Genomic DNA, 22,179 nt, shown 5'->3' with positions numbered 1-22,179 from the left:
CCAAATCCATGATCAAACAAGTGACTAAAAAAAGTGGCACGTTTGTGTAATAATTGTCCATGTACAAGCAGTACCCCTTTCCGAATAAGGGTGGCACCAAGTCCCACACAATCTTGCCAGCTCTCCCTATGTAATCTGGGCAGTTTGGCGGCTCTACGCGAATATCTTTTCCCTCATAAACCATAAAACTATTTGTATAGCCTGCTGCCCTGTCACAGAACTTATAGAGCTTGACCCCGTATCTGGCACGCTTGCTGGGAAGATACTGTTTGAATAACAAGCAGCCAGAAAACTTAATCAGGGACTCGTCATCAACGCAGACACCTTGATCGGGCGTAAACAAGGCTGCAAACTGTTGGTTGAAGTGGTTTACGAGGGGCCGAATTTTGTGGAGCCGATTGTGTTCAGGCTCCCCCCGAGGATGACAGAGTTCATTGTTGTTGCAGTGCATAAATTGCAAGATCTGTTGAGAACACGGGCATTTGGTGAATTGGGTCAGTGGACCAATATGACCCCAACTTACTTTTTTTAATTATGCCCGTGAGGATGGATAGGACCAGAAAGGTCTTAAATTCGGAGACCGTGATAGGTCTCCAATCTCTGGCATCGGTCAACTGGGGATTAGCGGCGATGAATTGACCAGCATACAAATTGCTTTGGTCCACAATAGATCTATAGAGATCTTCTGTGAAAAACAGCAAATAAAAATCAAGTGACGTAAAATCAACTGTTTCCACCTGAATTCCGGGTTGGCCAGTGAATGGGGGAAGTACGGGTGCTACTGAAGTGGTGGGCTCCCAATTAGGTTTGGCAAATGCAGCAGGCAGGGCACTATGGGCTCAACGGGCCTGTCTTTGTCTTCTTGGTGGCTGCAGGACACTACTTGTGCTTGCCACCACACCAGCTTGAGCTGCACTTATGGGACTCGCCACGTCACCACGTGATAATGCAGTGCTGGTTTGACTACGACCAGGATGTACTAGGCTGCTGGTGCTTGCCAGTTCACCAGAAGGATGACCGTCACTAGTACTGGCTCTCTGCTGCATAGGAGAGCCTTGCATTTCTTGCACGTCAATGACAGCAGAAGAACGGGGTCAGGTTTCTTGCACGCCTGACCGTGGCAAGGACTACTACTCTGTCATCAGAGCTATCTGTCAGGGTGCCGCTGCTGTCTATAGGATCATATTCTGAGCCTGAATCTGACAGATGGGTGACTTCCTTGTCACTCTCATCTGTCAACTGTCAACTTCAATTGGATATTGTGGCCTCTAAATTTACATGTAAAACTAGTGAAACTCACAGGAAAAAAAGAGCACCTGACTGTCAGCGACTGCTTCAATCACTACCAAAGAAACTGTTAGTGTTCGCAGGGATCAGGCCCGTCTCTGCGAACGCTGCAGTTATGTATTTTGTAAGTGACAGTAATCGTTTGATACTGCACTTGGGTGGGCTGGGCGGAGGGGCTAAATGCAGGTGTTAGCAGGTATCTGGGCTGATCCTGCTAAAGCTGTGTTTTCGGGAACCCTAAACTACTGGGGATGCTAGTATAGATCTGATCAGATCAAAGATATCGATCCGTTCAGACACTATACTACTAAGGGAGGTGTATGGTGCGTGCGTGGGTGTTAGCGCTACTGGCACTAATCTGATGCTGCCTGGGGTGATGCAGTCCCTAACTGATGTCACCCGCCGGGTGATCAGGGGGATAAATGACACTATAAAAAAACTAACTAACCAGCGTCACCCGTAACACTAATACAGAGAACACTGGTGACGGGGTGAAAGGGTTAACTAGGGGGCAATTAGGGGGTTACATTTTTATTTACTTTACTTTATTTACCTTTATTAGGCTATATATGCGGGTACCTGATGCTATAAAAACCTGACGGTGAAACAAATCAACTAACTGGCTAACTAGCGTCACCCGTGACACTAATACAGCAATCAGAAAAAAGATCTATTAGTGACACTGAGACAGGGGGTGAAAGGGTTAACTGAGGGTGATCAAGGGGTTCAACTTTTATTAGGTGGGTTTAGGGAGGTACTCTAGACCTACCTGGGCCTACTACCAATTGCCCTGACACTGATTAGAGTCACAAGTGACACCAATGGAGTGATCAGTGAAAAATCTGAAAACTGCAATCGGTGACATAGTGACAGGGAGTGAAGGGGTTCCTGGGAGGGGGGGGTGATCGAGGGGTGACAAGTGTGCCTACATGTACTGTGTCAGTGTAGTGTTGGTGCAACTCACTGTAGGACATCCTCTCTCTGGAATGGAAAAGAATTCCAGAGCGGGAGATGACATCACTTCCCCTGCCTGTGTTTACAGTTACAGGCAGGGGAAGCATTTTCATTCGCCATAACCGATCAGCAGGTCCAGGCCAGAAATCGTTGGCCTGGACCTGAAGACTGATCGGTTCTGCAACAAATCTGATCACCATGGGCACGATGAGGGGGGGGGGGGGCACGCTTGCTGCGAGCGATGTATGGGAACGTAATTTTGTGCACCTGTGCCACTTTGCGACATATATCAGCGTGAGCTGGTCGGCAAGTGGTTAAGGTTCCATGCACACTGTGCTTAACAAAATGTCAGTTCGCTTGGCAGAAAAAAAACCAAAACACTCGTATAGAGCATTTTTTTTACAGAGTTTAGAAGCGTTTAGGAGAGTTTAGCGTTTTTTTTTCCTGCCAGAACGCTCCGATCAGAAACACAAACCAGAAGGCTTTTTTTCCTGCCTCTAAACATTGAGCTTAAAATATGCCTGTAATGGTCCTAATGTACATGGACACATAGGATAACATTGAGCTGCTTCTAAAGGCAGAACGAAAAACTTCTGTAAAGCAGAAATTTTTAAGCCAGTGTGCATGGAGCCTTAGGCTTCATTTCCTTTCTTTTTATCTGGTGATCCAGCCAGTAAGTCTGTTGTTTTTCAACAGAACAAGCTATACTGCAAATTAATCAGTTTGGCCCTTTTCACATGAAGGGTTCTCCTATCAGTTTTTCAGGCAGACCTGATCGGACCCTCCATTCTCCCCTAGGGACCCTCCAATCTGATATGGTCTGCTTAAAAAAAAAAAAAAAAAGTAAGAGGATCGGTCGCCCTCCATTTAGGCGGATCAGAACAGAGGGCAGTTGGGTGGAAATGGACAGTGGAGTCAAAAGAACATCCGCCCACTCCGCTCTGATCAGCAGGGGATCAGCGGACAGATTCCCTGCACTGCCCCTTATGAAAGGGGTCTTCAGAGTGTCAGGACAAATCATTTATCACTGACAGGGGTGCTTAGAATGATCAGCTTTTATTCATGTAAAACCTTTATCCCAAAAGAAAAAAAAACTGTTGCAACTCCGTGTGTAACTGCAGTGTGAACTGGAGTTTGGATTATATTCATTAGTGTATCTACTTCTGCTAGTCCATCTAAAACTCCCCTTCCCTAGATATACAATGCTGCTGTCCAAAGGTACCCCTGCAGCCACCACATCTAATGACTGGTAAGTGCAATGTATTACATATGTGGTTTTGGGTGCCCAAAGTACGTCATAGGACATCCTTGGCTTTGTGGTGTAATGTCTGAATGATGCCTGAGGCTACAGACATCATTCAGATATCAGCATTTTCAGCCGGCGATTCCCTGCACCATAAGAACGATCATAGCCGCTGTTCCACCGCTTGATCGTTCTTATGGGCGGCAGGATGGGACGTACCCCCACCGCCGCCCTCCGGTGCTTCTACCGACTCACCACTTCCATTGGTGAGTCGGACGCAGGATCCGCCGGCCCCCGGATAATGATAATAGAGATTTCCGGTGGACCAGATGGTCGCCGGAGTCTCTATGATCGTTCGGAGGCCGGGAGCGATGTTATGACGTCACGCCCGGCCTCTGCATTCAAAATAACAGCGCCGCCTCGGCTGGGAAGCCATGATCATTTTTTATTTTTTTTTTATTTTAGGCTTCACAGCCTAGAGGTGAGAGGTCTTAGTGACCCCATATCTCACTGTAAATATGTCCAATCGTGCCATATTCCTATTACAAGGGATGTTTACTTTCCTTGTAATAGGAATAAAAGTAATCAAATATATATATATATTTTTTTAAAGTGTCAAACAAAAAAAAAAAAAAGTAAAATTAACAATAAAATTTTTTTTTTAAAGCGCCCCTGTCCCCGTGAGCTTTTATGCAGAAGCGAACCCATTCGTAAGTCCCGCCCACATATGAAAACGGTGTTCAAACCACACATGCGAGATATCGCTGTGAACGTTAGAGCAAGAGCAATAATTCTAGCCCTAGACCTCCTCTGTAACTCAAAACATGTAACCAGTAAAAAAAATTTAAGCGTGGTCTATGGGGATTTTCGAATACCAAAGTTTGGCGCCATTCCACGCGCGTGTGCAATTTTGAAGCGTGACATGTTAGATATCTATTTACTCGGCGTATCTTCATCTTTCACAATATGTAAAAAAATTGGGCTAACTTTACTGTTTTTTGTTTTTTTAAAGCATGAAACAGTTTTTTTTTTCTGAAAAAAAGTCTTCAAAAAATTGCTGCGCAAATACCGTGTGAGATAAAAAGTTGCAACGACCGACATTGTTTTCTCTAGGGTCTTTGCTAAAAAAAAGCATATATAATGTTTGGGGGTTCTATGTAATTTTCTAGCAAAATAATTATGAATTTTACATGTAGGAGAGAAATGTCAGACTTGGCCTGGTTGCGAAGTGCTTTAAGAGGTAGTGGCGTGTCTCTTTCCGGCCACTAGATGTCACAATTTCACTTTTAAAGAACTACTGTTAAATCCATTATTACAAGAACAATACATCAATCTGCTGTTTTATTTTTCTTATGTTATAGTCATAGTGTTGCATTATGTGTATACGTGGAATTTGCTAAGATGCATATAAATACAATACAGGAGGGGCCTATGCAGAATAACCCCCCAGAAAGGAATAATGGATCGCCTGGAAGAATTTTTTCCTTGCGCATATAAGATATTTGTGAATGTCAAGCTGATCAGAGCAATTGCATGCTACGTCCTTTGTCTGCTCTTCTTTCACTAGCGAGAATCTCAATGCAGCTTTATGATGACGATGATGATGGTTTAATATTAGGTTTGTATGTATCTACAGCACTACATTGGTAATTATTTGTTATTTTATTATACTATTATATTTTATTATATCATACTGGTAATTATTTGTTATTTTTCCCATGTATACAGAACACATAAGCAGACCCCATGTGTTATTGTATTTTTATTTATTAAATTTTTTTTTTTTTTTTTCTTGCAACATTGTTGTCCAAGGTTCAGTTCCAACAAGGGAATTTTAGGGCGCATGCACTGTAGAAGCAGCTCAATGTTATCCTATGTATCCATGCACATTAGGGCGTGTCCATGCACATTAGAAGCATATTTCAAAATCAGAGTTTAGGGGCAGAAAACAAAAACATCACAACTCTGTTTTTGAGAGGAGTTTTCAGGCAGAAAAAAAGCTAAATGTTCATAAACCCATTTCGGAGCGTTTGGAATTCTCAAGTGTATATTGATTATCATGAAAAATAAGCAGAGGGTAATGTTTTGGGGAAAAAATGCTTAAAAAAGCAAATGCCTGTAAACTCCCCTAAACTCTTGTGTAACATGAGCCACTATGAGCATTTTTTTACTGCCGCTTTTAATGTCAGAGGACCTGGCATTTTTTTCTCCCTCCTGATTGGCTGAGACGCAGCAGCGGCGCCTTTGGCTTCCGCTGCTGTCAATCAAAGTCATTCAGCCAATCATGATTGAGCGAAGGCGGGGCCGGACAGCGGCTCAATGACTGAATGGACACACAGAGCAGCGGCTTTCGTTTGGTGCCCCCATAGCAAGCTGCTTGCTGTGGGGACACTCTGCAGGAAGGAGGGGCCAGGAGCTCTAAAGAGGGAGCCCAAAAGAGAGCTGCTCTGTGGAAAACCACCGCACAGAGCAGCAGCAGGTAAGCATAACATGTTTGTTATTTTTAAAGAAAAAAAAGCAAGACTTTAGTATCACTTTGGGCCCAGCTGGTTTTAGTGAGACCTCATTTAGAATACTGTGTCCAATTCTGGAGACCTCACTTAGGCCCCTTTCACATGGGCAGTCCGCCCGATGGACTTTGCTTTGCTCAGCAGTTGATCCCCGCTGAGCAGGTGGATGACAGGTCTGTCTCCGCTCACTGTGCTGAGATGGACCTGTCAGATCCCCGCTCTCCTCTATGGGGAGATCGGATGAAAACGGACCGCCTGTCCGTTTTCATCCAATCCACCAGACAGCTGGAAAAAAAAGGGTCTCCAACCATCTGGATTTCAGGGACAGGATCGGATAGCAGTGGGTGTCAGCGGACATTGAGCGTCCGATCAGTTCTGCCTGAAAAAAATGACAGGCGGACCTGATCGGAAAGACCGTGTGAAAGGGGCCTTACAAAAAGATATTGATAAGGTAAAACAAGTCCAGGGACGGGTAACAAAAATGGTGAAAGATCTGAGGGATAAAACATATCAGGAGAGACTTCAGGAACTTAAAAGAGAAGTATGGGAGAGGCTAAATAATTAAAGCTGTAGTAAACCACATACAAAAAAAATAGGCACCAGGCAGTTTAAGTCATAATGTGCTAGTATGCATCACATACTAGCATATTATGACAGACTTACCTGAAAACTAAAATAAAAAACAAAAGTGTGGCGCTAAGTGAGCAAGTGAATAGTATGTGAATCTGGAAGAGTAAAATAGGCAATGCAAAATTGAATGTGAACAAAATCAAAAAATAAAAGTCCAAAGTGAATAATAAACATCTATAGAAGGTCCATTAGAGTTCAGAATAAATTGAAAGTGAAAAGACTTTTTTGGATAATCTGGGATGAATCTGGAAAATACAGTCAAAATGGTAAAGTGTTCAAGCTTACCAGATTTGATGGACACACTTACCGTATAGCACGTGGGTCGAACAGGCACTCTTGAGGGAATGACCTCAAACAGGAGCTCACACCACTGGAAAAACGGTAAGAAGGTAGGGATGAGCTTCGTGTTCGAGTCGAACATACGTTTGACTCGAACATCGGCTGTTCCCCCGTTTGGCGAATTCCGAACGTTATGGGCCGTTCGCGCCAAATTCGTGTGGCGCTCATGGCCCACAATACACTGCGTCATCGCAGTGCATTGCTGGCTCATGATTGGCCAAGCATGCACTGTGACCCCGCATGCTTGGCCAATCACAGCGCCAGCAGCGAGGAGAGCCATGATTGGCCACAGGCAGGATGCCTGTGGCCAATCATAGCTCAGGCTGTGTAGTACACGCCCCACACTATATAAGGCCTTGTGTAGTGTGTTGGCGTCTGAAGCAGTTAGTGGGTGTTCTGTGTACCTTCAACACAGTATACACCGATCGTTATCGGCCGATTTTCGATCTTGCTCTTCTGTAGTGGTTGTTGTCTGCGTGCCCTGACCGCAGTATACACCGCTATATTCACCTCACCTATATAGCTAGTGATCTATCTTTTATAATAGAGCTTGCAGTCAGTAGTGTTAGGAGCTTGTGCGTGCTGTCTGCGTGCTCTGTACCCAGTACAGACCGCTATATCCACCTACATAGCTCTTCTCTATTTGAGCCCACTTGCCATCTGCAGGAGTTATTGGAAGTTGTGTGTGCCTCCAGCACAGCACAGTATACATCTGTATATACCCCTTTATCTCTGGTGTTCTATAATAAAGGCATCTGCAGGAGTTAGTGGGTGTTTTGTGCCTCCAGCACAATATACACCTGTATCTACCCTTTATTGCTGTTCTCTAATAGAGCAGGGCTTAGTGGGTGTTGTGTGACTCCATTACAGTATACCCCTTTATCTCTGGTGTTCTATAATAAAGGCATCTGCAGGAGTTAGTGGGTGTTGTGTGCCTCCAGTACAATATACACTACCCAACTGCTGTTTTACCCAACTCCCTTCAGGCCATTACCATGTCTGGAAGGCCAGCAAGGAGAGGCAGACAGGCGTGAGCCGATAAAAGAGGGCAAGCAGGCTCTGTGACTAGAGACAACAGTGCTGGTCGTGGACGCGGTGCATTGTCATCAGCACGTGGCCATGGGACACGCTTGTCCTTCTTTTCGGCAGCTGGACATGTTGAACCGCAACATGCCAACGACTTGGTAGAGTGGATGACCAAGCCCTCTTCATCCTCCTCATCCTCTCTCACCCAGTCTCAGGGTACTAGCAAAGCAGCTGCCAACGCATCGTCTTCCCTCGTCTCAATGTCATCATCAGTGACTCCTTCCCTAGACCCACCACGTCCTCCTGAGGAGTCTCCTGAACTCTTTGAGCACAGTGTTGGGTACATGCTCCAGGAGGATGCCCAGTGTTTTGTAGGCTCTGATGATGACACTCAGCTAGAGGAAGGCAGTAGCATGAATGCAGAGAGAGGGGATGCTCAAGAAGGACAGCAATCTGGCAGTCATGTTCCACAAGCTGCAGCATATTGCCAGGTTTGCTACAGCGATGAAGAGGGAGGGGATGATGAGGGCACTGACTCCACGTGGGTGCCTGGTAGGAGAGAGGAGGAGGAGGAGGAGGAGGCGGCACATGTCCAACGAGGCAGGATGCCCTCCGGGGGCCAGCTTAGGGGCAGCACACCGACTGAATCACACCGCAGAGCTCCGCCTGTGCAGGACACTGCCTCTGCGCGTTATTCTAAAAGTTTTGGTGTTGGCCCTTTTTGAGACGAGTGCATCAGATCGCACTGGTGCTATTTGCAACATATGTCTCAAGCGTATCTCGCGTGGCCAAAACATCAGCCGCTTGGGCACCACATGCTTGACCAGACATATGTTGACCTGCCATGCAGCTCGTTGGCAAGCGTACCTCAAAGACCCGCACCAAAGAACAAAGCGGACCTCTCCTTGCTCCTCATCAGCTGGCATCTCCAACCCCACTAGACCTGCAGTCCTCTCTGAAACCTGCTCTGAGAGGAATGAAGGTGTAGAATTAGGTGTGTCACAGCCAAGTGCTTTCGGGCACTCTGCTAGCAGTACACCCACGTCCGATTATAACAGGCAAATGTCCCTGCCCCAGCTGCTGGACCGGCGGAAGAAGTTCACTCCCAGCCATCCACATGCCCAGGGGTTGAATGCTAGCTTGGCTAAATTGCTAGAACTTCAACTGCTGCCTTTTCAGTTGGTAGACTCGGGCCCCTTCCGCGAGTTTGTACAATGTGCGGTTCCTCAGTGGCAGGTCCCCAAACGCCACTTTTTCTCACGGAAGGCGATTCCGTCTCTCTACCGGCATGTGGAAGGCAATGTCATTGCCTCGCTGGACAGGGCAGTCAGCGGTAAGGTGCATATTACCGCTGACTCATGGTCCAGCAGGCATGGACAGGGACGTTACCTGTCTTTCACGGCCCATTGGGTCACTCTTCTGACAGCTGGGAAGGATGCAGGACAAGGTGCAGTAGTGTTGGAGGTTGTACCTCCACCACGCCTCCAAAATGCTACTATTGGTTCTGACACACCTCTCTCCTCCACCCCCTCCTCTTCTTCTTCCTCCATGGCCTCTTCCAGTGCTCTGTCCTCAGAACCAGCTCCGTAGGCGTTTCAGGGGCTACGCAAGTTTGCAGGCAAAACGATGCCATGCCGTGCTTGCGCTGGTTTGTTTGGGGGACAGGAGCCACACTGGGGCGGATGTTTTGTCAGCTCTGCAGGGGCAGGCCGAGAGGTTTTTGATGCCACGCCAGCTTAAGCCAGGAATGGTGGTTTGCGACAATGGCACCAACCTCCTCTCCGCCCTCCGAAAGGGACAACTGACCCATGTGCCCTGTGTAGCTCACGTCCTTAACCTGCTGGTGCAGCGGTTCTTGGGCAGGTACCCCAGCTTACAGGATGTCCTGAAGCAGGCCAGGAAAGTCTGTGTGCATTTCCGCCGATCATTTAATGCCTGTGCTCGGCTGGCTGAGCTCCAAAAGGAGTTGAACCTGCCCAAGAACTGCCTTATATGTGACATGCCCACAAGGTGGAACTCAACGTTGGCTATGCTGCAGCGGCTGCACACGCAGCAGAGGGCCATCAATGAGTACCTGTGCGACTACGGCACCAGGACAGGGTCAGGGGAGCTCGGTTTTTTCTCACCACGCCAGTGGGGCAATATCAGGGATGCATGCACTGTCCTGTCACCGTTTATGGAGGCCACAAGGATGGTGAGCAGTGACAGTGCATGCATCAGTGACACTGTACCTCTTGTCCACCTCTTGGAGCATACGCTGCGTGGAATAATGGACAGGGCACTTGAGGCATAACAGAGGCAGGAAGAGGAGGACTACCTTGCCTCTCAAGGCCCCCTTTATCCAGACAGTGTTCCTGCTGTGCCACCCATCACACAGGAAGAGGATGAGGAGGAGGAAGAGGAGGAGGAGGATGATTGTGTCAGCATGGAGGTGGAGGCTGGCACTCAGCATCAGCAGCAGCAGTCTTGTAGGGATGATTTACAGTCCCAAGAAACACGTGGACTTGTACGTGGCTGGGAGGAGGTAGCTGCGGATCATGTTGTCCTTAATGACCCAGAGGACTCCGGACCGAATGCCTCAGCTAACCTACGCTGCATGGCCTCCCTGATCCTGCAAAGCCTGCGGAAGGATCCTCGTATTCTTCGGATCAAGGAGAGGGACCATTACTGGCTGGCCACTCTCCTTGATCCACGGTACAAGGGTAAGGTTGCCGACCTTATCTTGCCATCGCAGAGGGAGCAGAGGATGAGACATCTCCGGGAGGCCTTGCAGAAAGGTCTGTGCAACGCGTTCCCAGAGAATGGGAGGTTACAAATTCCTGGTCCTGGACAACGTGTTGCTGAGGCATCGGTCAGAAGGAGCGGTGGAGAAGGTGGCCATCTGACTGATGCTTTCAGACAATTTTTTAGCCCGCAGCCCCAAGGTATGATCGGTTCCAGCAACCATCGCCAGCGTCTGATTTACATGGTGCAGGAATACCTAGGGGCAAGGTCAGACTTGGACACCTTTCCCATCGAAAATCCTCTGGCTTACTGGGTCTTGAGGATGGATCACTGGCCAGAGCTTGCACAGTATGCAATTGAGCTACTGGCCTATCCTGCATCCAGCGTTCTTTCGGAACGCACCTTCAGTGCTGCTGGTGGCTTTGTTACCGATCACAGTGTGCGCCTGTCCACTGAATCAGTTGATCGACTGACCTTCATCAAGATGAATCAGTCTTGGATCACCCACAGCTACCAAGCACCTGAAGCTGATGTAACCGAATAATTTTTTTTGAAATATCACATCCCTTCAAGACTGCCTATGCTGATGCTGAGTGACTGTCCTGTTATGTTGATTGTCTATCCTCTTCCTCCTCCGCTGATATGTTGGAAGAACATTTCTGGTTCTGGGTGATGCCATCAGCCCAATTTTTCTGCCCCTGCGTAACAGGGGCGTTTAAGTACAATTTTTGATGCAATGTTTGCAGCAGGGCTAATTCCTGCAATAAAACTAGAGTATATGGGAGAGGTTGCAGTGTGGTGGCACCAGCACCAGTGCCTAAGGCCCAATTTTTCTGCCCCTGTTTAACAGGGGCATTTAAGTACAATTTTCGATGCAATGCTTTGCAGCAGGGCTAATTCCTGCAATAAAACTAGAGTATATGGGAGAGGTTGCAGTGTGGTGGCACCAGCACCGGTGCCTAAGGCCCAATTTTTCTGCCCCTGTTTAACAGGGGCATTTAAGTACAATTTTTGATGCAATGCTTTGCAGCAGGGCTAATTCCTGCAATAAAACTAGAGTATATGGGAGAGGTTGCAGTGTGGTGGCACCAGCACCAGTGCCTAAGGCCCAATTTTTCTGCCCCTGTTTAACAGGGACATGTAATTACAATTCTTGATATAATATTTCACAGGAGGGCCCGTTCCTGTGACCACCCAGAGTAACTGTGAGGACTTATAGTGTTGTGGCACCAGCACCACAACCACCAAAGGTACATTTTTCTACCACTGTTCAACAATGGCATGTAATTACAATTATTGATATAATCGTTCACAGCAGGGCGCTCCAGCGCCCACCAAAAGTCACTTTGAGGGCTTACAATGTTGTGGCAAAACCAACACCTTGTTCCGCCATTTCTGCAGAGCATATAGGGCAGGCCCCTACTTTCAAACATCCAACTTACAAACATCGCCTACTTGCAAACGGAAGGAGACAACAGCAAGTGAGATGAAAAAAGATGTACGACAAAACAAATTTTACAGGGGTGATAACCCTTCCCTATGTTTTCCAAAAAGTTCAAAAATAGTTTTTTTGACTGGAGCTACACTTTAAAAATGTACCGGTTGAAAATTACAAACAGATTCAACTTAACACAACAAACCTATACAGTCCCTGTCTTGTTTGCACCGCCTGTATACTGCTGTTCTGAGTATATAGGGCCTGGGGGCCACACGCATTTCCTTTTTTTAATATGGGTACTGGGTTCCCCTTAATATGCGTACAAGACCCAAAGGGGCTGGTAATGGGCAGGGAGGGACACCCATGCTATTGTTCTCAATGATTTTCAACCATATTGCAGGAACCAGATATAACATTAAAACCGCAAGCAGTTTTAAATGATGTTATTTCCGTTTAATGTCATTTTGTGCAGGGACTGTTCTAAACACAGGAAACACGTGGCACTTCACAGGCATACTACAGACACCCCCCAGGCACCATATTTAAAGGAATATTTCACTTTTTTTTTCACTTTAATCGTCATTAAAATCAGTGCTCCCGCCAAAACGGACATTTTTAAAAACATTTTAGGCATTGACCCATGTCCCCTGGGGCAGCAGCCAGGTCCCCATACCCTTTTTAGGACAGTATGTTGCATATTAGCCGTTAAAATTAGCACTTTTAATTTCGAACGTTCGAGTCCCATAGACTTCAATGGGGTTCTAAAGTTCGTACGAATTTGGGGTCCGTTCGAAAGTTCTGGTGCGAACCGAACCGGGGGGGTGTTCGGCTCATCCCTATAAGAAGGGTTCCACCCAATGTTGAATGAGGACTGACAGATATCCACGATGGACTCCAAAACATGCGATGAATCACATCAAATGGTGTGCATGAAAAACAAATGATCCGCACATAGCGTGATACTGTTTGACGGTAAAAAAGGGGCTTTACACTTACAGCAAATCCGATAAAACAAGCTGGTAATTAAAATGCAGTATCGGCAACGATTCCAAAAGCATCACCTGACATGTTTCGTCCTACTGGACATCAGCTGAGGTATGAAGCTCATGTGTCATCTTTGCAGTATATATATATATAAAAAAGAGAAGACTCTATGAACTACTTGGTCTTTTTTCTGCCATCACGTATTTCCTTTGCATAAGGATGTGGTCACTGTGTGTGCTATAATGAACTGTAGTAGCACTAGCTGCATATACTGTAGTAAACAGCACTGCGTTCTAGCAGCAGTACAGATGACTTCCCATCTGCAGTTGGATATTATGAGAGTTGGGCTTAGTGCTCCTACACTATTCAGAAGTCTTGTTTTTTTATCAATGAACGCAAGGCTTTCTCTGATTGACCAAAGTGGAGAGGTGAATTTCCGGCATTTGTGTCAGCAGTAAATGTCTGTTATTGATTGTTCAAATGTGAGTATATCTCAACACTTTTTATTAAAATAAATGTTTTTTAAGCGATATCACGCTATGGGCATCCTTCTCTCCCTTACATATTAATCACTTGGAGCAACGCTAACACCACAAAGGATCGATCACCCAGACAGACAGACTCCCTACACAGTGGCAGATACTGTGGCTGCATAACACCCCAGGTGGGGTAGGAAGTATCTGGTGAGTGCATTTTGAATAAGAGCACGAATTAGCCACCTGCACTGCAAGCACCATATTGGCAAGAGAAGACAAAAAGTTTTTTTCATTTGTGGATAATTAGCACTTTATTAGCACTTATGGACTTCACTGGATTTTGATGATTTATATGAACTCATATACATTTTTTACATTTATTGTGATATTTATTGTGATACCAATGGCATCATTTATTTTTCAACATTTAAACACATGGGCAAGGTATTTAACCACCTACAGCACTTTATATATTAAATATATTGAACGCACCCATTATGTCACCACAGATGGTATATTAATTCATTTGCACATAAGATCAACATATACATATTTCATCATATATATATATATATATATATATATATATATATATATATATATATATATATATATATATATATATATATATATATATATATATATATATATATATATATATATATATATATATATATTCTCAGCACTTTTCACTTTATATTTATTTATTTCTTGAGTTTAAAGGAACAGCGCCACACCTACACTTTTTATTTACCCATTTTTGTACTTCACTCAAGTGTTAGTATATTGTAGGGGCTGCAGTTCTCTCCTTTTATTTACTGCCCTGTACTTTTCCACTGCGTGAATCACCCCCCTTTTTTTCCAAAGTGGAGAGGTGGATGAATAATGTCATGACAATCAGAGGAAGCCTTGCATTTATTGTTAAAAATTCAAGGCGTCTCCTGAATGGTAGAGAAACACTAAGCCTGACTTTCTTTATATGCAGGTACAGACAGGAAGTTGCCCGTACATGTCGCGCCACTTACTGTATGTAGCTAATGCTACCACAGTCAAATACAGCCCATGCATTGACCGCATCATTCTGTAATGGAAATAGCTTGTTTGGACCAGCTTGATCAAAACAAACTACTTAAAATAATGTTAACCTCTTGCCGACCAGCCGCTGTCATTATATTGCAGCAGGTCGGCTCTCCTGCGCAAACCCGCCGTATGTGTACATCGGTCTGGGAAATGTGGATAGCAGGTGCGCACGCCCACCGCGGGAGCATGCCAGTGGGTCCCGCTGACTCGATGTCCGCCAGCGACCCATGATCGCGGTGTGCAGAGGCAGAAAGGGAACAAGGTGATTCCTTGTTTTGCCTAATGACATGTTAGAGATCTTCTGTTCCCAGTGATCGGGAACAGTGATCTCTGTCAAGTCCCAGTGAGCTCATCCCTCCTACAGTTAGAACACACCCAGGGAACACACTTAACCCCTTGATCACCCCCTAGTGTTAACACCTTCTCTGCCAGTGTCATTTTTACATTAATCAGTGCATTTTTATAGCACTGATCAATGTAATAATGTCATTGGTCCCCAAAAAGTTTAATTTGGGGTAAAATTTGCCTGCCTCAATGTCGCAGTCCCACTAAAAATCGCAGATCGCCACCATTACCAGTAAAAACAATACAAAAAATAAAAGTCCCTAAATCTATCCCGTAGTTTGTAGATGCGATAACTTTTGCGCAAACCAATCAATACATGCTTATGCCTATAGCAACCTAAACTGATGAAAAATGTGTTTACTTATTTTTTTGGATATTTTTTCAAAACCTTTGTTCTTTTTTTGTTTATAGCGCAAAAAATAAAGACCAGAGAGGTGATCAGATACCGCACAAAAGAAAGCTCTATTTGTGGTTAAAAAAAGTCAATTTTGTTTGTGTACAGCATCGCATGACCGCGCAATTGTCAGTTAAAGTGATGCAGTGCCATATCGGAAACAATGGCCTGGTCATTAAGGGGGAAAATCCTTCCAGGGCTGAAGTGGTTAAACATGGAATTCTACTTAACAACTTTTCTCGGGTCTTCTGCATTCCTGGCTCCTCCCCTCCAGTAAGTGCTGCCCAAAAAAAAGCTGACACAGACAGCGAGACTTGGCCCTGCCCCCACTCTATCATCTCTGGCTTTGATTGACTGAAGCAGGAGCCAGTGGAAGTGAGGGGAGAGAGAAGCTGTAGATTTGCAATGCACGGGATTGAATGAGGGCTCAGGAAAGTAAGGGGGAGGGTGAGAAGGGATACTAATGACTAACCACTTTTTACCTTAATGCAAACGATGCATTAAGGTAAAAGATATTTAGGCTTTAGAACCACTTTGCAGCAGTATTACACCCTAAAGCCAACATTTATGATATTGCAGCTTACTAACTCTTATTTTTTTTTAAAAGCCCGTGGCGTGTGAAACACACCCAAAAACTCCACCCAGTGCCAAAAAAAGTGCATACACATAAAGATTGATACAAAACGTGCAATGGGTGTTACACTGGTCCTCCCTAGGAAGGACCTTACCCTGATCCCCCGGGGGGTTAGGCTCCAGACAGGGATTGAGGTGCTTCACTTGAGTCTGTCTGCCCGAAACCAGACAGACCCCCTTTCTCTGGAAGGTCTGCCGAAACAGACCCACCCAAGTACTCAGTGGGACTCAACTGAAGGGAGACTCCTTGAGAGAGGGTGAACCAAGCCAAAAGGCCTATGTCCACCCCCATCCCAAGACGTTCAGGGTAGGCCCAAGGACCCACACCCTACTAATCACAAACGTGAACACCAAACAAAAACATACAAAAGAGTGACAAGACAGGGGTAAAATAAATAGAAAAGTGGAAAGAAGGAAGTGGGAGAAGTGAAAGAGTGACCATTGTGCAATACAATGGCCAGGCCCTTCGACTAGGAATAAAAATTTCCCCTGGTCCTAGCCAAAAGCCTAGGCCCTAGAGGCAGGTGTGAAAAAAGGTGTGTATGGTGAAGTGACCATGGTGCCATAAATCAATGTGACCCTCACTCACAGTGATTGTACTGCACCCCTGAACTGCCACTTCAGGGGCACATTTACCACAGGCTTTTCGTCACAACCCTGGCCAACGGCCCAGGCAGAGCAGCCCTCACCCCAGCCAGGAAGGCCTGAAGTTCTTACTAATTCTTAGCCCTTGTACACACGGTCGGATATTCCGATGGACAATGTCTGATAGGACCGTGTTGTCGGATAATCCGACCGTGTGTGGGCTCAATCAGACTGTCCGACGGACCAAGTTTTCCAGCTGGGCTATAACATTTTCTGACAACATGATCCGATCGGACTTCGTCCGATTATGTGTAGAGAATTCCGATCGGACACGCATGCTCAAATCAAATTCCTAGACCAAAGCTATTGGCTACTAGCCTGAACGTAGTCCCATCGTAACGAAATTACGTCATCACGTTCTGAACGATCAGATTTTCTGATAACTTTGTCCGACCGTGTGTATGCAACAGTTTCGAACAAAATCCATCGGACAAAATCCGTCTGACAAAATTCAATGAATTTGGTTGTCAGAATGTCCGACCGTATGTACAAAGGCTTAGATGTGATGGCTGCTCTTGTTTCATTTTTTAGGCTTTCTTTCTTCTATTTTCATCCAGTCAGTACGTCTGTTGTTTTTAAAGCTCTCTTGCAGTTATGGGGATGAGAAAAACCATTTAAGACTGACAAGGATGCTTACACTCCCTACCACTTTGCCCAAAAATATATAGGTTTCCCTCATTTAGCTTCTTCCCTCTTTCAGTTTAAATCCTTCATTTTATCTTATCTGGTTTCCTAGATCTCACCATACTGTTTTGTCGTGGAAAAATAAAATTAAACTCCAGCTCCAACACCAGTCCTGGCACCCCTGGAGAGTCCTTCCTACCCTTTCTACCCCAATTCAACCCAGAAGGGGACTGGCACTGCAAAATGGAGGTGGACAATACTCGGGGCAGCACTGGACGAGGGTTAGTATTATAACAAATTTTATCTTTTTACTCAGCAGGGGGCATTAAAAATAAACAACAATAAAAACAATGCTGGAGGTTTTAAACTTTTAGAATAAAAAATGGCCACTTCTGTAATTGTCAGGTCTGCATGTAAAGTTAGAGAAAAATATAAATAAAAACTTGTGAAAAATAAATTCATATTGCGAATATCATTACTAATATTGAACAAATGTAGATAACAGAATGCAATTTATTTTTTAATAGTAGGCCTTCTACATTTAACAACTAATATTGTTTTTAGAAGTTCACTAATACAAGACCACCATTGTAAATTAGATGTGTGCGCCGTCAATAAATTTGTTTTGTTTCGTTCCGTTCCGTATAGAATTAATTCGTATTTCGTATCCAAAATTCAATTTGGATTCGTGCGAAATACAAATTTTTGTTAGCTTTGTTAACTTTTCATAACAATGTTCATACGAATGTTCATTATGATGAATTTATCATTATGAAGGGCTCTCACCATCCCTGTGCTGTACTAACTTCCTGGGTTTTTTAACTTCATAACGAATAATCATAATTAACGAATATTCTTATTTTGTCCAATTCTGAATCTCCCATTGACTACCAGTACCAGTCTCCCACTCCCATATTAAAAAAAGGTAATTTTCCCAACCCTCATTTAGCAGCACAAGAAAACCTCTGTCTGGTCAACAAAACACCAGTTACGTTTCCGTTGTAACTGAATTTGGATCTCCTACAAAATTTCGGACGCATAGAAATTTGTATTTCGGATCTTCCCGAATGTACTAATTTACGGAAATTCGTATGAATTTTCGATTTGTACAAAACTAATAACACATGTCTATTGTAAATTAGAACTATAGTTAATCTAGTTTTATCATAAGAAGCAGTCTGTCAAATTTGTAAGCTGCCTGCAGTATTTGGACAGATGTTCACAAAATACATGCATGAGAAATGACATCATGACCTTGTTGATGACATCATCATAGAATTTCAATATGGAAGATCATTGTTGCAATGTAAGAAGAAAGTAATTCTGCTTTTACCCATCATGCACTTTCTTCATGTACCATTTCATGCCCGGCCAATATGCAACTCACGCCAACAAGACTTTTTTCTTCATTCCTCAGAGGTTAATATTTCAGGATTCTTGGAAGACATGTGCTGTAACTTGCAGGTTAAAACCTGTCAGTGTCGATTTGTGAATGCTGTCATTCTCTGATATAAGAAATACTCTGCATATTTTCTCTGGATGAGCTCATCTTACTTATATTTTAAACATTTTAACTCTTACACTCTCATGGATGTTCATGCATGTAAAGGATAATTTGAATTTTATGAAACGTGAACAGTAAGAATATTGAAATGTATAGTTAATTTCCTGTGAATGTGGATAGTTATCACAACTTGTCCTTACACTGCTTACTTCTTATATTTGTACTAAGATTTTTTTTTCTTCAATTTATGCCTTAGATACAGGTAATACAGTCATTTAAAAATAAAACATTTTTTTTTAAATTTATTCATTTTTTTAGAGCAAAAAGAATGAAGAAAGAAAATAAGCATGGACCCACTGTACATTCACTTTAATCTGGCATTCATTAAAGATCCAGGCATTGTGAGGGGTTAGCTCGGCAGCGGGTGTGTGTGACCCCCTGGATGGGTTCACAACACAAAGTCAGGCACAGCAGACAGCGGTGTAGGTTCAAAAAACAAAAGATCCGGTTTATTTAGGCTACATGCAGTGATACATATAACAGCCAAACAAAATAAAACAAGAAAATAAATCCTGGTCAGCTTGACCTCTAACTACACACGTAGACTCCCTGTCTAACAACTGGGTGCAGCCTTGTGCTGCCCCAGTCCCTGTCTCTATTGTAGGGGTTTGCCACACAGGCGTTAACTCACCGCACAGAACAGATCTCAGACTCCCCAGTCTATACACACAAAACTGGTTCCAGGATGGAGCATCTCCCTAAGCATGCTGGGGTTTTTTGTAGAGGTCTTAATGAGCCCACTTACTTCAGCTGGGCTCATTAACTCTTCCCCTCTAATTGTAAAAGTCTGCATAAAGCCTGAATCTAGGACACACATATTTACCATCCTGGATACAACCAGGTGACTTTACCTGCCTGCTGCCACAGCATGTAAAATAATTAAATTTAATTTTAAAGCCATTCTGGAAATACAGCAATTGCGTTAAGTCAGAAAGGATTCTTCATTAACCATAATTTGAGTTTTACATAATTTCCCCATTTCCAGACCAAAAATTAGTTTCAGAAGATCTTTGTTTAGGGTCGCATTCTCTTGCCAATCCTATTTTGCCATCTTTCTGCTTCTATGAACCTGTAACAGTAATGAATCAGAAATTTGAATATCTGCTCTCAACCAATCAGGCATGTGCATAGTAAAAATTGTGCCCTGTGATGTGCAAATTCAAATATAGGACACCCTAATGTTTTTAGGCAGATGGAATAGGGAATCTGGGACTTAAACCAAGGGTCGTATTTATCTAGATCAGGGATGTCCAAACTTTTTTCAAAGAGGGCCAGATTTGATGAACTGAACATGCGCGAGGGCCGACCATTTTGCCTGACATTCTTTGACCCATTAAAATTCGGTCTAAGTGTGTCCATCCGAGCACTAATACACTTCCCCACAAGAATTCTCTTGATTTGTGGCTGTGTGTGGTGAATATATGAGCTCAAGTGTATTATTTGGATACACCATATTTATTGACGTATAACACGCACCTTCACTTTAAGAAAACTTCAGGAAAAAAAACTAAAAATTTTAAATAAAGAACTGTGAAGCAAAACAAGGATCAGTGTCTATCTGCAGACCCACAATTGCTAGGAATGCAGCGCTCACCATTGCTAGGAATGCAGCGGCCACCATTGCCAGGGATGCACCCACCATTGCCAGGGAATTCACCCACCATTGCCGGGAATTCACTCACCATTGCCGGGAATTCACTCACCATTGCCGGGAATTCACTCACCATTGCAGGGAATGCTGCCACCATTGCCAGGAATGCAGCCACCATTGCCAGGAATTCACTCACCATTGCCGGGAATGCAGCCACCATTGCCGGGAATGCAGCCACCATTGCCAGGAATGCAGCCACCATTGCCAGAGAATTCACTCACCATTCCTGGGAATGCAGCCACCATTGCCAGGGATTCACCCACCATTGCCGGGAATGCAGCCACCATTGCCGGGAATTTCACCCACCATTGCCAGGAATTTCACCCACCATTGCCAGGAATGCAGCCACCATTGCCAGGAATTTCACCCACCATTGCCAGGAATGCAGCCACCATTGCCAGGAATTTCACCCACCATTGCCAGGAATTTCACCCACCATTGCCAGGAATGCAGCTCCACAATTGCCCGGAATGCAGCCACCATTACCATCAGTGCAGCCATGGAGGGCAGGACGAGCGCCAAAGACATCTTACAGGAGAATCTCCTGTTTACACAACGGCCTCTTTAAGAGAAAGTCCCGCCTCCTTTGATGGACAGCACAGTCGTCCAATGGCAGAGACGGGACTTCCTATTACAGTTGCCGTGTAAACAGGAAGTTCTCCTCCTGTGTGCATGGCACTCGTCCCGCCTCCTCCCTCCGAGGCAGCTGGACTATACATCTTTTGTGGCCCCGGCGCTGGGAGATCGCCGAGGGCCACAAAAGATATATATGTTTAAACAACCAGGCGGGCCGTTCAAAACCGGGCCGCGGGCCGGACTTTGGACATGCCTGATCTAGATGAAAATCTACCCTAATCAAATAAGGTATGCACTACCTTAATGTACCCCAGCAGTCTCGGACTAGTGCAATCCTGCAAAATCTGGCAGCAAAGATCTTATTCTTTATCCTTCTAGATTGTAAGCTCTAACGAGCAGGTCCCTCCTGTATTGATTTGTATTGTAAGTGTACTGTCTGCCCTCATGTTGTAAAGCGCTGCGCAAACTTTTGGCGCTATATAAATCCTGAATAATAATAATAATAATAATAATAATATCCAACAATGCCAATTTCACACAACAAATAGCCTCCCCTAGATGCACCTTAAAACGGGCCTCCACCCAAACGGGGAAGTTCGGCTTTAAGGCTTTCCTTCCCTGCTCCTGTTTGTGAAATAGAGCTTTTGGGAAGGAAAAGGGAGCGGTACCCAATTTTGATAGATACCTGCTCTCATTCCAACCCCCTAGGCGATTGGAAGCAGAACTTTTTCTCCCCACCCCCTGACCATTCACAATGTGCAGCACCACTCACTGTCACAGCTGGGTGCACATAGTTAAAGTGTTACTAAACCCAGTAATATGAAAATAGTTAATCTGCCCACCCACAGTGCCCACAGCTTATAAATCTTCTTTTTACATTAATATACTGCTACTATATAACTTTTTGACTGATCTGTATAACACAGTCACATGATAACCTGCCGAGTTTGTCCAGGGCTGTGTGTTCAGATAGGAGGATATTTCCACTACAGCTTGTATACAAGCCCACATGTGTTGTGTGAATATCATGTGACCTGGCTAGCTCTGAGAACAAGA

At 44.6% G+C, this 22,179-nt stretch overlaps 1 long non-coding RNA gene across 1 annotated transcript; it reads left to right on the top strand.

The window, feature by feature from the left end:
• The first annotated feature begins 4,817 nt into the window (after positions 1-4,817).
• LOC143983950 (uncharacterized) lies at positions 4,818-19,376 on the top strand. Its single transcript, XR_013274693.1, has 3 exons — positions 4,818-5,102; positions 17,445-17,613; positions 19,155-19,376. It is a non-coding gene; the product is annotated as an uncharacterized LOC143983950 (long non-coding RNA).
• The last annotated feature ends 2,803 nt before the right edge of the window (positions 19,377-22,179 follow it).

The sequence above is a fragment of the Lithobates pipiens genome, unplaced genomic scaffold, assembly GCF_037356315.1.
Source record: "Lithobates pipiens isolate NorthernLeopardFrog02 unplaced genomic scaffold, aLitPip1_a1.2 Scaffold_16, whole genome shotgun sequence".
In the NCBI taxonomy this organism is placed as follows: domain Eukaryota; kingdom Metazoa; phylum Chordata; class Amphibia; order Anura; family Ranidae; genus Lithobates; species Lithobates pipiens.
The sequence above is the reverse complement of the archived record's forward strand: the minus strand, read 5'-3'. Positions and strand labels throughout refer to the sequence as shown.